This window comes from Ambystoma mexicanum, chromosome 8 (genome assembly GCF_040938575.1).
Source record: "Ambystoma mexicanum isolate Mex_15411 chromosome 8, UKY_AmexF1_1, whole genome shotgun sequence".
Classification (NCBI taxonomy): domain Eukaryota; kingdom Metazoa; phylum Chordata; class Amphibia; order Caudata; family Ambystomatidae; genus Ambystoma; species Ambystoma mexicanum.
The window spans coordinates 1,382,266,753-1,382,281,446 of NC_090929.1; the positions used below are offsets into that span (position 1 = coordinate 1,382,266,753).

At 39.6% G+C, this 14,694-nt stretch overlaps 1 protein-coding gene across 1 annotated transcript in view; it reads right to left on the reverse strand.

Annotated features, from left to right (window-relative positions):
- Positions 1-14,694, reverse strand: part of EDRF1 (erythroid differentiation regulatory factor 1) — a 1,702,580-nt gene that overhangs the window by 550,232 nt on the left and 1,137,654 nt on the right. The gene's annotated exons all lie outside the window — the stretch shown is intronic.

Below are 14,694 nucleotides of genomic sequence, written 5' to 3' on the forward strand. Positions count from 1 at the left end.
CAACAGCCATCAATTCAGGGGCTGCCCACTGCAATTACACTCACGGATGGCCTCAATGGTGCTGGCTAATTACTTAATTGCGGGCTCTTTCGCTCTATAACTGCCACTTGTAGGCGCTTCCGCCACAGCTGTCCCTTTGTTTGCTCGTTACAGCTTTCGAGCCAAGAGACAGGGGCCAGCTCACCTTTGGGGCAAGGGGGCTGGTGGAGGTCCCTTCCTTGGTCTCACTTCTTCCTTTCCTTTCTTTTCTTTTCTTTCTTTAGCCCTTAATCATGGGTTCTTCAGGGATTTCAGGATCCTAGTCGCCATTGTTACAGGTGTAATGAAAGGTCTGACACTCAGGTAAGGGAAGTGAACTTCTTTACTAAGTTCCAGAGACAAGGTAAGTACATCAGGTAAGTTCAAGGGTAAGTAAAGTAGGAAGATACACAGGAGACATCCACCGGCCTCCCTCACATGCTCTTCACTCCAACTGACAATCATGGAGTTTACAGGGGCACTCACACCATAACATTCCATCAGGCATTCTCACAAGCAAGCATTCATACAGGACCAAGGCAAGAAACACAAGACACAGCAGTTAGCTTCAGCAACAACTGAACCATGTACATTAAAACCAGCAAGGTGTGCCTAAGCAACCAGAAGCAGATTGTTTTTAGAAAATGGCTAAGGTGGAGTACAGGCTCTGTCGTTCAATGTTGCGGTTCTTCAGAACCTGCAGAACTCGTCTGGGTTGGAGGAATGCAAGACACAATGTCAGCATCCAAGTATCATGGGGCTCAGAGAAATGGGATTGTCTCCCAAAGGAGGTGCTCACCCCAGGGAATGCTATTCCAGCTATTCTCACTTCGACCCAGTGGGTAGTTCCTCTTGCACTCTCAACTGGGGTTTAGAGCACAGCACAATTGCTAAGTCGGGATACAAAAAGGTGCTGGACACAGCATGGTCCTGGCAAATCAATAAGGCCGATTTGTAACACCACCTTCACAGTGTCCCAATGTGGATGCAAAAAAACTGGAAACCAAATATGGCACCTGTTCAGCGAGTTGCAGAATTGGCACCATATATTGGTTGAGTAGCTTTACTTGGCAGATAAAAGAAGCGTGAGGACTAACCGCTGCGTTTCAAAATGTCCCCTATGGCTGCCTGCTCCGGTACACATTTTGTACCTTGCCTGTCTCTCAACTTTGCCACTACGTGCAAGCTCAATTATAATCAAATGCACGAAATCGATGCAGACAAATGTGTGTCTCTAACCTTAGTTGAAAGACAAACAATTGCAAGTTCACCCTCAGTGTTAGAACACCTAAAATGAATTTGTGAGAAATGGGCAGGCAGAAAAAGAAAAGTGACTTATTATGACATTAAAGAGACAGTGTGTGCTTGGCAACCTACAATCTAGAGATAGAATGTTCACAAAAATCCTATAAAGATAGCCAGTTCAAAATAGGGATCCTATTTCCATTAAGGGAGATTTTGGAAATCAAATAAAAGCACGTGCATAGCTGCCAAGTAGCCCAATGTCAATGACTGTGAAACCTTCTGTCATTCCTGGGTTTACACATTGCAAGCTAGGACGTGTAAGCCTGTACTTTCAATAGAAAAAAGTTAAAAGTTAAACTGCAAGTATCAGCATTATTTTTTTGTTATTTTTTTTATTGAACGATTTAGTTTGAAAACAAACTTTTTCACTCAAATCAGGGCCGATAAGTCTCTATTCCATGATATTGGTTGTTGTTAGGAGTTCCTATAATTGAATGATTGTATAGATTAATTTGTTTTGGCTTCCTGACAGGATACTCGACCAGCGTTCTTTCGGTTCCAGCAAGATGGATTGTCGCAGCCACATCTTCTGGAGCAGTTGTCTTTTGTTTCTCACCACTGCACACTTCATAATAACATAGTGTAAGGTCTCCACCTGATTTTTGTTTTGGGAGAATTGACAGAAGGAGAGATCTTCTGGGAGTTGTTTAATTAGCGTCAGTCTTTCTCTGGTCGGTAGTAAATTCAAGCGTAGTCTTAGAAACGGGTGTCTAAGTCTACGGTCCGAGAACTGTTGAAGATACTGTGGGAGTTGGTAAAGTGCATAAACATCAATGTCATGAGTTATTGACAGTTTGTATGTTGCATTTTGTTGAATCGTGCGTAGCCAATAATTTCTTTGTAGAAGGTATTTTGCTTTTAGTGGTCTGTATAAGAGCATTTCAAGCTTAATTTCTTCACACTCTAATAGATTCTGGCAAGTGACTTTCCACGTTTGTAACACTGTGGCATGTGTAGTCGGCGATTTTGTTTGGAGGATGTCGATTAGAGGAAGAGTGTCTGTCAGTTGAGTCTTTCTAAATAACAGAGCTTCCCAGTTTTTTGATGCTTCTAGCAATAAAAAGCCTAGTTCATGGCGTATTCGCTGAGCCGGAAAACTCAATGGTAAAGACAACATTTTCCGCCATATCATTCCCTCTAGCAACAGCCAGATGTCTTGGTGTGCGTTCAACATAGATTCTGAGCCGTATGTTAATATGGCTGTTATTTTTTGTTTATAGAATGCTATCACTGGTTTTAGTGAATAGGTTCCATATTTGGTGTGAAGCATCTTCGCTTGCCGGGCCAATGATAAGGCTTTTACCTTTGTTTTCTCTACCCATTGTTTTTCCGTTACCGATTGATTTATCATTACACCCAGATATTTGATGGACGTTACAGTTTCGAGTTTGATCCCATTCAGAAAGAGAACTGGGGGGTTTTGTTTCATGTTACTTGTTAACGTCATTACTTTTGTTTTTTTATATACATTTTTAGATTATTTTTTCAATGTATATTGCAAGATGATTGATGGTCCTTTGGAGCCCAACTTTTGTTTTGTCAAAGCACACCCATTCGTCTGCGTAAAGGAAATGGGAATCCTTGGTTTGATTCAGTTGCGAAGGCTTTGTTGGAATTGTAGATTGATGTTCTTGAAAATCAGAAATGTATAAATTAAATAGAAAGGCTGCAAGGGGGCAGCCTTGTTTCAAGCCATTTAGAATGGTTATTCTGGTAGAGAGGTGACCAGTTTGTGAGAGTCTTACTTTGATTGAAGTGTTAGTGTACAGTGCCTTTATTGGGTTCAAGATATCATTTGGGCAGTTTCATAAAATTAGTTTTTCCCAAAGTTTATATCGATTTATTGCGTCAAACGCAAGTTCTAAATCAAAGCAGACTGCGTGTGTTGTTGTTTTATCTTTGATGGCTTCCAGTTTTAGAAGGTTTAGTAGGATCAAGTTTAAGTTTGTTCCTAAGTTTTTTACAAATCACGTTTGTCGAGCATCAAACCTCCCTGAATCATTGGCCCATTTTGTCAGTTTCTGTAGAAGCAATGATGCGAACACTTTGCCCATCGGGTCCAACAAGGGTACGGGCCGGTAATTTATTGCCAAATGTCTTTCTCCGTGCTTATAAATAGGAATCAGGATAGCAGTCTTCCATGTCAGGGGTATTGTATTGGTTCTCTGAATTGCTGTGAAGATTTCAAAGCAGATTCTGATCCAAATTTCTGGATTTTGCCTGAGGTGGGCATTGCGGAGTCCGTTGGGACCCGGAGAGCGCAACAGGTTACTTTTTTAAATATTTTCTAGCACATCTGAGTAGTCCCATTCCAGCTCCCACTTGGATTGGTCCAGAGGTTCTTCCGGTGCTGGTCGATGTGTATTTAGAGATGCAAAATGCTGAATCCATTCTTTTTCGGAAACATTTTGGATCACTGCTGTTTGGTGGTTATTTTGTTAATTTAATAGCGCCTATAAATTCCTGGTGTTCTGGTTTCTCAATGCTTTAAGCATGTTTTCCGCATCATTTTGGGCTGTAAGAGTTTTTGTGTTTTTTATCCAGTTATTATACTGTTGTTTTCATTTCTGTATAAGCGGACCACTTCGCAAGGGGCTCTTCTGTTTAGCTTGACGCAGCTTCTTGTTTAATTGCCTCTTCTTTGTGGCGACAAGCGTGTTATATGCATGTGTATGCTTTGTATTGGGATAATTGTCACATTTATTTGTATAAAAGGTTCTAACATATTCTTGAACTTCTTTGGTAGGCTAGGGAGTTGCATCTGTGTTATCCTCAAGTGGGTCATGCCGTTAACCAACTCAAAGTTTGGCAATTTGATTTTTGGTTTCACAATTGAATCTGCCGACCATTCAATTGATAGCCTGTTGCGATCACTGTTGTCAATTAGGACATTAGAGAAGTTCAAGTTTTTCTCAACCATTCCCTCGGAAATGTATATGTAATCTGGAATTGCTCCAGATACGTGCCCTTTCCACGTGTGTTCTGGTTCACTTTGGTACAATGTCCTTTCGTTAATTAAGGTGAATTGTCTTTTAGTCATTTTCCCAAACTCTTGCTTTCATAGTTTTTTCTTGTGCTTCAAGTTTTCTACCATCTACAGCAAATAAATGGATGTAAAAAATGGAGATGGGGCGCGCACTCATATCCATTTTTTTTTACAGTGTTTCCAGAGTCCCAGTGCGCGCCTTATCTCCATTTTTTTACAGCAAATAAATGGATGTTTAAGTCTCTCCACAGACAACGGTGTCCATTTGAATGTATTTTAAGCGTATTTCGTCGATTGCCATGAAAACCACATCGATAAATGCCATTGGGCAAATGGCCAAGGAATTCCGATATAAATTGACAATTCCTAAGTAACTTGTTCCATTCTTACTCGCAGTATCTTCTGTTTTCAGATGTAGGATCGTAATTTGTATCCATGGACTTGGGTTTATTGTCTATAGTATTTCCATTGCACTTTCTAGTTTTATTAGAGTTGACAAACCAGCGGCAGGTCGGCCTTTGGATTTAATAATTGCCGGGTTAATACAGACCTCATATCCTTCACAAGTTGGGGGCAGGAAAAGCCAGGTTTCCTGCAGACAGATGATTTGATCCGTCTGTAAATTAATGTGTTCATTCTGTAGCATATGGCTCGAGCCTCTTGTATTCCAGCTACAGAGTGCGATTTTATTCTTTTCCTTGGACACTCGTCGTTATTCATTGTAGGTTTGGTGTCCCACACCAGAACATTCAAGATCGTCATATAAGCGTCTAATCGGCTGATGCAGAAAACTTATTTGCGGATCTTCATACTCTTGTTTCCTATTTATTTTCCTTGAACATTTGCGCTCCCTGCTGGACTTTTAAACAAAGCTTTCATAATTCTAATCGAGGGGTTGGATTGGCAATTGAAGCCTAGAGTAGATAAAACTTATGCGTTATTCATCACATGTCCATGTGTAGTCGAGGTCGTTAAATGTATAAATACCTCATCAGTTTTTTCATGGTCGCAAAATTCCACTAGATTTATATCTGATGATACTATTGATCTTAAATGAGTGATAGCCTGCAACAGTCTCAGAATATTCATTCTGTTGAGTATCAGTCTATCAGGTTTCACTGCAGAACAGTCTATTAGTATCACATTCCCTTGAGTCACTTTTCTCGGATCAACAAAAATCAGAAGTGAAATTAGCAGACTTGATGTTTGAGTTGGAGTGTTGATTGACTCTTCCTGGTTTATGTTAAAGCTATTCTCATTGTGTTCTCCGATCAGCAAATCATCTGAGATGTTACTATATTCGTAATCATCGTAAAAGGATTCTTTGTCCGATATACTTTGCCCTAGAAGGGAGACTGGTCGAGTAGATTCAGTGACAGATTCTTCGTATTCGTCTAATACAATTACTGATGTCACATCTTGAATACTGTATTCTTTTTTCCTTTGTCTCTCTATTTATAACTGCCACGGGATCGTGGAATTTGTTGCTTCGGAGATGGTAAATCCGACTCATGTGGTTCGTTCAAGTGGACGGTTATGTCCATCAGGTTGTATTCAGCCTGCTCTTCGGCTGAATAAGGTATCCCCCGATTTTGGTTGATCTTCTCTATTTGCTTAGGTACCACTTTTGGCATAACTTGTGCAATTAGACCTCTCTGCTGTTGTACTTGTGCGCTTCCCGGCATAGTTAGATTTCTTAAGAAAGCTCGTGAGCTTCTCCTTGTGTTTTTCTCGAGCTTCAGTTGTGCCGTTGGTTTCTTTTTTTTTCCTTTTGATTCTGTTGAATTATTTTTGTCTTCATTGTTTTGACGATTAAATATATATATATATATTTTAATTAAAATGCTTTGTTTGAATTAACAAACTTTTCCTTTATATTTACATACATTTTTACAAAATATTCAGACAGTTCTATTCTAATTATTCATCTAAAGTTCTTTAGTAATCTCACTCCAGAATTTAATCACAGTAAATATAAGACGTTGATTCTTGCCTTCAAGAAGTTCTGCCCATCTTTCCTCAGTTGTCAGCTGTTTTTCAGCGATTTTAAAGAAGTCTCTGTATAAATCTATTTTTGCTTTCAAAGCTGGACAAACCATAATCACATGAAATAGAGTTTCTATTCTCGTTTGATCTTTGCAAAATCGACAAGCCGCGGATTTGGTGGCTGCTTTATCTATCAAAGCATGGTATTCTCTGTTGGGCAATATGTTTAAACGAAAGCGCAAGAACAGATTATGGGTATTACCACACAGAAACTGTGCCAGATATGATGGTAGTTGATTGAGTGCTGTTACTTTAGTTTCCGCACTAAGATGACGCTTGTACTTTTTCTGTACTTCTATCGTTCTTATCCAATCATTCGTTTGAACCTTCCTTTTTGTATACTGTGGTCTATTAAGCAACATTTCCTCTGTGATATCTTCCGCTCTCATTTTCGATTTAATTTCAGTGGACCATTTCAAGAGAGCTGATGTTTGAAATGTTTCCCTTTTTTCCTTTAGGATTTCTAATGCTGGTATTTTTTCCTCAGAAATGATTTTTCTTAACAAATCCATTTATTTCCAAAGTATTATGGATTGTACCGATTGCAAAGCTAGTTCAAATCTTATTCTATTGATAGGAAATGTTTTGGGTAATGCAAGTGTTTTCCACCAAAATAATGCTTCACAATATGGCCATCGCATTAGTTGTTGATTAATGAGTGTCTCGCTCGCATATGTCAAGATTGGAATTACTTTTTGTTTATAGAGCAGAATTGTGGCTTTTGCTGAATATGTCCCATATTTTAAGTGGAAGAAGGGCCCTTGTTTTGCCAAAGATCTCGCTTTCTCCTCAATATGTTATTTCCATTCTGCTTCATTCGCTGATGGATTGATTAGAGCACCTAGATATTTTATTGTTTTAGTTGAGATGATCACTTTATTTTCTAATTCAATCTTCATATTATGTTGAATCTTAGTTTTTTGAGTGATGAGTTTCATTATTTTGGCTTTATTGATGTTAATTTGTAAGTTATTCTCTGTCATATAAATTTGAGCTTTGTTCACTGATTGTTGAAGTCCTTTCAATGTTTTATCTAGAATAATGTCATCGGCATAAATTAGCGTTTGAATGGTTTCACTATTGAGTTTTGGTGGATTTGCCATGTTATTTTTAATTTTCTCTACAAAGTCATAAGTAAAGAGATTATAGAGGCACGTGGCTGATGGACAACCTTGTTTTAGCCCATTCCCAGTTGGTATGGATTCTGTCACTCTTCCATCTTTCGTGAGCCGGACACATATAGAGGTGTTAGAATATAGTTGTTTTATTGGATTCAGAATATTCATGGGGCATCCCCAGGCTCTTAACTTAGACCATAATAGTTGTCTATTGACTGAGTCAAAAGCAGACCTTAGGTCTATAAATATAGCATATACTTGATGTGATTTTGCCATTGCTTCGTATTTCAGCATATTCAGCAACAAAAGGTTGACATTGGTGCCTATTCGATTAACAAAGCCTGTTTGTCTTTTAGCTTTTTTGTCATGATCTATTGCCCATAGATTCAATTTCTTTTGGAGGTAACCAGCAAATAATTTTACCAAAGGATCTAATAAGGCTATCGGTCTATAATTAACCATATCTTTTCTATCTCCTGCCTTGTAAATAGGAATCAGAACAGCTGTTGTCCAAGTTAGGGGAATCTCTTTCGTCTTTTCAATTAATCTTAAAAGGAAAAGAAAGAATTTAGCCCAATCTTCTGGCGTCGCTTTTAGATTACTGTTTGCTAAGCCATCTGGGCCTGGTGCCCTCGAAGAATTGAGTGACTTGATGGTACTGATGACATCTTCTAGGTCCCAATTGAGGTCCCAATGCTCATCATCTTTCTCTATATCCTTTGTGTCTGATTGTATAATGTTTTTATATAATGTTGAATTATGATTCACCCATCTGTCTGCATCAACTTCTTAAATCATATTCTTTGATGTAGATGTGATGTTTAGCAGCGACCATAGTTTGCGTATTTTTCTGATTCAATGCTTTCAAAATCGCTTCTGCATCATTCTGCTTTATATAGGCTTTGATGGATTTTATTCATTAGAATACTTAAGTTTTTCTTTTTTTATTTCAATTTCAAAATTTAGTTCCCTGTTTTTTCTCAATTTTTCGCAAGCGTTTGTAATGTTTTTTTTTTTTTTTCGTTTGGATTTCCACGTTAAAGTAATGTGCATGGGTTTGTTTTTGTTTCTGCTTTGATCTCACATGTTGGTATTTTTCTAAGATCCAACCATAATTCAATTTTTGTTTATCTTGAATTGGCGCATTTTCAAAAGTTGAGACTATGTCCGATATTTGATGTTGTTTTATTCGGAGTCTATTCAGCCCGTTTGTAAGATCAAGTTCAGGCAGCATTAGTCGTTGGTCGTTTATTGCATGGCTAGCCCATTAAATCTGTATCAAGTGGTGGTCCCTATCTGGCTGTATTGAATTTCCAGTTGAAGTTGTTAAATTTCGGATCCCTTCTGATATAAAAATATAGTCGATAGTTGAATTGGACGTTTCCCGTGACCATGTTAGTAACAGCTTCCCTTTGCTACTAGTAGGTTGTTCACTTAGAAAGATGTTTCTCAGATTTACTTCTTTTGTCCATTTTTTTGCTCTACTTGACATGACTCTGGGGTCTAAATTATCACCTTCTTTATTGAATAGATAGAAATTAAAGTCTTCTGCTATAATGAATTCAGTTCCGGTGTTCGAGATGGCCAAGTTGTCAATTTCATCGCATATTGAATCTATGAATCTTGTCTCTGACATTGCATTTGGGTTCAAATAGATGTTAAAGATAGATATCAGATTAGCAACCATGGACACGTCTGTTTCATTATTGTTATCTGGTGAAATTCTGATAGTTGGGTATTGTGCCCACGGGTGTATGTTCTTACTTGCTATTATTGTCCACGTTGGCAGTAATTTTGTTAGTATCAACATTCCTGTTGCTGGTCTTCCCTGTTGTGCTGATATAGCAGGGTTCATTAGGATACTATACCCATCGCATATTACCTCTTCGGTCAACCACGTTTCCTGCAAGCAAATGATATCCAAGTTGTCCAAAAATGTTGACTGTTTTTCTAGGAGATGTTTGTTTCCTCTTGTGTTCCAAGAGCCTAGAGATGTTCTACACTTTTGAGAATTATTACCTCTTCATTGTTATAGGTAAGTTTTCCTTCTACTTTGCTCGACCTTCAAGTTTGATTTTGTTTGTGGTGTCTCATGTTAGTCACGCCATACAATCTGAGTATTTCTATGGTCTTGTGCCTGGAACTTCGTTCTTGAGTCATTGACATTTTGCGCAGATCTTATCACATTACTGTGTTCAAGATTATTGTTAAATGTGTGTTGCCTGAACAGTGCCAGATTTTTTTCATTTTTTTCAGCCATCGACCGTGAAACAAAGATTTCTTCTATTTCAAAACCTAATGCTTCAAAGTGATGTTTGGTTGCCAAGACTCTTTGCATTGTGTCTAGTTTGTAAAAGTCAATATGTGCCTCTTCCATATATCCTTTATTCGGAAACAATACAAGTTCTGGATCATCTGATTTGATTTTAGTCAATTGAGGAATTGCTTTGAACAACTGCAGAATGTTAGATCTGTTCATTATTACCGGGTCTTCTGTGTTTACTGTCATCGGAAATGGGGCTATTCTATAGGCACAAGAAGCCTTCAACAGGTTTTGGAAAATTGGTCTAACTAGTATGGGACTTGGTTGAACCGTAGGGTTTTTGTTGTTAGTACATTCAGCTTGAGTATCTGCTGATGTCCAAGATTCATCATTGGATACTGTTGAATATTCAAAGACAAAGTTGGTTGAAGCATCTTCTTTGTCATATTCACTTTGAGATTGCTCTATAACCGTATCTTGACATTCATCAACAATGATCAAAGTAGAATCGTGTGAGTTTAATGACATTGAATTACAGTCACTAACATCATCGGCGGTTGATAAGTCTATCATTGGAATGGAATTTTCCAGTACACAAGGCATTTCTTGGTTGATTACCTCCAACAGTGCATCCAGTGGTTCTGGCAATACTTGTATATCCACATTGGTGGCATCTTTTTGTATTATCGCCGTTTTTGTTTTTTGAGTAGTTAGTTGTATACACTTTTTTTTATAGTAGGTTGCGTGTTGTTGTTTTTTGACTCGTCCGGTAACATTTTATGCACTGCCATCATTTTTTTGAGGAATGCACGAGAGCCATTTTGTGGGTTTTTTGTTACTTTCTTATTCTTTGGTTTACTTGATATATCTTGACCCACTATCCCCCGTTTGGAAAGATCAAATATGTCAAACTGAGTACAAGAAGGTGGTTCAGCATTAACCTGCAGTGTCGGCATTGTCAAATTACTTGGTATAACCTGAAGTAACTGAATTTCATATTGTGTCGTCTGATCTGATTTATCCTCTATTTTATTTGAACATTCAGTTTGTGTATGATTTGTTACATATTGTTTTGGTCCATCGTCTGCGATAGTTTTTTTGCTTTGTCATCAATTCGTTTTTTGGTAATTGTTGAAACAGTTTCCAAAAGATTCTGTTTGTCTATCCGGTCCACTCTTGCTAATTCTGCTAGTCGCATTTGCCACATTCTAGATGTTTCTTCTTTATGTTTAAGTCGGTCTTGAATAGTGTTTACAAAAGTTTCTAAATAAGTTTGTTTAGTCATTATCATCACTAGCAGCGTCGCTTGATCTTTTGTAGAATCGACCATATATTCCTGGATCTTTAGAAACGGAATCATTGCAGTAGATAATACCGCCACCAGTGTGGTTTGTAAATCCAGCATTGTCGTCGGCAGTCTTTGTTGGGTTTCCGGAGATTGACTTTGATGTTCAGTTGTTACACTTGAGGAAAAAAAATCCAATTCTTCCGTTTTAAGTTTAGGTGACAACTTATTCGAGTGCATTGTATTTTTTTCTCCAGGGAAACCTGTTCTTGGTTGCCCAATTGGCATAGACGTCTCAATATTTCTTAATGGATTCGACGTAAAAGCTCCACTGAAGACTTTGTTTCTTTTTTCCTGAGAATCCATAATGGCGTCTATCTCAGTGATATCAAGAGATAGACGAGCGATTCGGACTGCTATGGGTTTGTTGTGGTCAATGACTCTTGAAGCTGTTGGTAGATATGTTGATTGCCACAGTAATTTTGCTGCTTTAGCTCGATCTTGTAAATATGGCGTAAAGCAACTGTCATCTTCTATTGATTTCCTTGAAATTTTAGCTATAGATTGTACAGGTTGTAAAGTACCATCAGAGGGAAGTTTGTGCACTAAAACCGCGTTGACTTCTGTGTTATTAATCATATCTATTTGCTGTGGCTTCAATAAGCAGCTGTTTTGGAGAAGAGAAGCGTCTTTTCCAACAGGAATCAGGTCAATCAATTTTGGAGTATTATGTTGACCATTCTTGTTCCATTCTGTTAAATGGTTTGATGTCAGAATATCATGTTTCGGAGAGTGACATTTCCGAGGTGGAAGTACAGTGGAATCTAGATTTTTAGATAACATTTCTACTTTTGGTATCTCTTTGCATCCTTCAGTTCTTAAAGGTTCTTTAATATGATCATCTATTAGAATGATTTCCCCAGGTGACGTGTACAAAGTAGGGGTTTTAGTTATTTGGGCTTAAGATTCCTCTAGTTTCCCTTGCAACCTAGTTCTAGGCTTAGACAGTTCCATAGATGGAATTGGGGTGTGATACAGCAGGCAAGTCTTTGATATATATGCGTTACCAAAATCAATTTAAACCTCAGTGGATCAAGCACTTACCCGCCGAAACCAGCCGCAAACAGCAGACAACCGCGCGCCCTTTACTCCTCGAGGGCTTCACGCCGCAAGGGTCGCGCTGTTCTGCCTTTGAGGCTTCCAGGTGGGGGCGTGGCTTCCAAATGTCACATGACTCAGGTCACGTGCCGATGCAGGAGCTCAGCGCCGCTCGCTTCAACTGCTATCAGCTGGAGCGAATAGTCTCACGCGAATCGGAGCGGGAGCAGATTTTCCCTAGTCTTTCCTCCAGGTAACTGAAAACGTTCAGCAAGTATTTCCACAAGGTTTTTCAGGTTGCACAGCAGACAACAGCGCGCCCTTTACTCCTCGCGGGCGGCTGATTTATGGGGTGACGCCTCGGAGGTTATTGAGAGTACCAAGTACTCGGAGGTTATTGAGAGTACCAAGTACAGAACAAACGAGCAACAGCGCGTCTATTATATCTGTCCCTAAAAAATAGGTGACGATTAAATATTGAGAATGAATCTTGTTGCTTTCCTGTATCTCTTGGAAGGCCGGTCACTTGTTGGGTCTTTTTTCATTTTTTCAACGTTTCTGGTGTAATTCAGTTGAGTTGTTACACCGAGCTTTCTTTTGAGGGTTCGGGTATCTGAGAGTATTTCTCGTTGTGTAGTCTGTAGCAATTGAACACTTTCACAATTTCCCATCAATCGTTTGGTATCTTCAGATTGGGCACTTGCAGGAAGGTCTACCAGCCTCCTGTCTACTTTATGTCTATCTGTTTCGGTGTCTAAATTTAATGTTTTTTTCCTTTGTTTATGTGCTTGTATTACGAGCATCGTAGCTGTGATCTGGGCTTTTTCCGCTCTATCATTGCTAGCAATTTCAAACAGTCTATTCTGCCACTTATAAGAAGCCTCTGCTTCAGATTCCAATATTGCTTGGATTTTGGTGACAAAGCCCTCCATGGGAGTTAATTTAGTTAGAATCATTGCAAGAAGTGTTGCCTGGTCTCTTGAGGTTATCAGCGATTGTTTCATATAATTTGAGTAAAGGAAGTAGTGCGTGCGAAGACGCCATTGTCATGATGTTTTGTAGTTCCATCATGGATGTTGGAATCGCTTCTCGTTGAATTTCATTGCATCTGCAGGGTGAGTTAGAGGTTCTCTCCTGATGTTCTTGTTCTCTCACTTCCTGGGATGACTTATTTAGTTCATCTTTTATTTGCTTCAGTGGTGACTTCTGAGGCGCCATCAATCGGGGTGGTTGTGAGTCCGGGCCAAGACGGGGCGTTGACGTTATAAATACTTTTTTTTGTATGTCCTCTGGCTCAGGTGGGTCGAAAATAAATCCCCTTTTTTCTTGCTTGCCCATAAGATCTTCTATTTCATTTAGATCCAATGAGAGTCTCTCCACTCTTTTGGGTTTCTGCTTTTCCCGTTGTATTGTCTGCCATTTAAGTTTTGCTTATAAAGCTTTCATCTTTTGCGTTGTTGTGATAGTGCTTTGGCCGGTTTCCAGAGTCTCACTAGCTCTTCTTTGTTGCAATGTTATGGGCAGGTCAGGGAACGCAATCCATGCCAAGCCTTAGGGCCCCTCTTGTGTCAATTAGGTCGCCTTGATGAATTTCATGCTTTATTAAATTTGCTTCCAATTGTACTGGCAGAGTTATACCTCCTTTAGATGTTTCAGTATATGTGCATTTGTTTCGCTCGAGTGTAGCATCCTTATTTATATTTATTAGGGTGCTTTGCATATTTATTGCATCACGCTGCAAGAGCGTATTCTCCGCTTTCAAATCTGGAGGCCGAAAGGAATCAAGGTGTGAAGTTGGGAGTTCTTTACCTATCGCATTGTACTCGGGAGCATGCACAGTTACACTCGCCTTGTCTGACGGCGAATATTGGCTTTGATCGTGTAGACGTGGAGCTTCTACAGACCTCGATAGCAGTAAGTAATCCAGCGAGGGCGTGCTACAGGGCGGGGGGAGAAGTAGCAAGGCAGTTTTAGTGGCGTGCCTTGTTGCCGGGGGTGTAGTTCTCAGATTCACCAAGCCTCCTGTCCGCCTTCTCTCAGGCTCCCCCAGACTCTGATGGTGCCAAGCGTAAATTATCTTGTGAGAAGCGTGGAGGGTCGTTGGACAAGACGGCGGTAAGGACTCCAGAGTCAACAGGGTAACACTGCAGCCTTCTCTGTAAATAGGGGCAGTCTGGGTAGGTCTATTGTGTGTTCGCTAGTTGATGGTGGAGTCACACATTCGAGAAACTCAAAAGCATTGGTGCCCACAGTCGTTTCTCACATGCACGCAGAGACAAAGTTAACATGCTTCAAAAGCTCCACACTGTGTAACATAGAAATACAGCGTTTCAACGTACGTTTCGGGGCGGTAAATCGACAGTAATTGGTGTTCCCGTTGGTTTGAAAAGGGAGTTCACAGATTCGTGCAATTATGGTGTTACAGCTTCGCAATACGCTCTCCCAAGCGCTGTGAAGGGGCCACTGCACGCGTAGGCCTCACTGGCTTCACGGCGCCCACCAGGAACACTCGACCTCATTCTGCCGAGGCTCCGCCCAGCACAGTGTTCTTGTAGGCGGGAAAACAGCAGGCAGT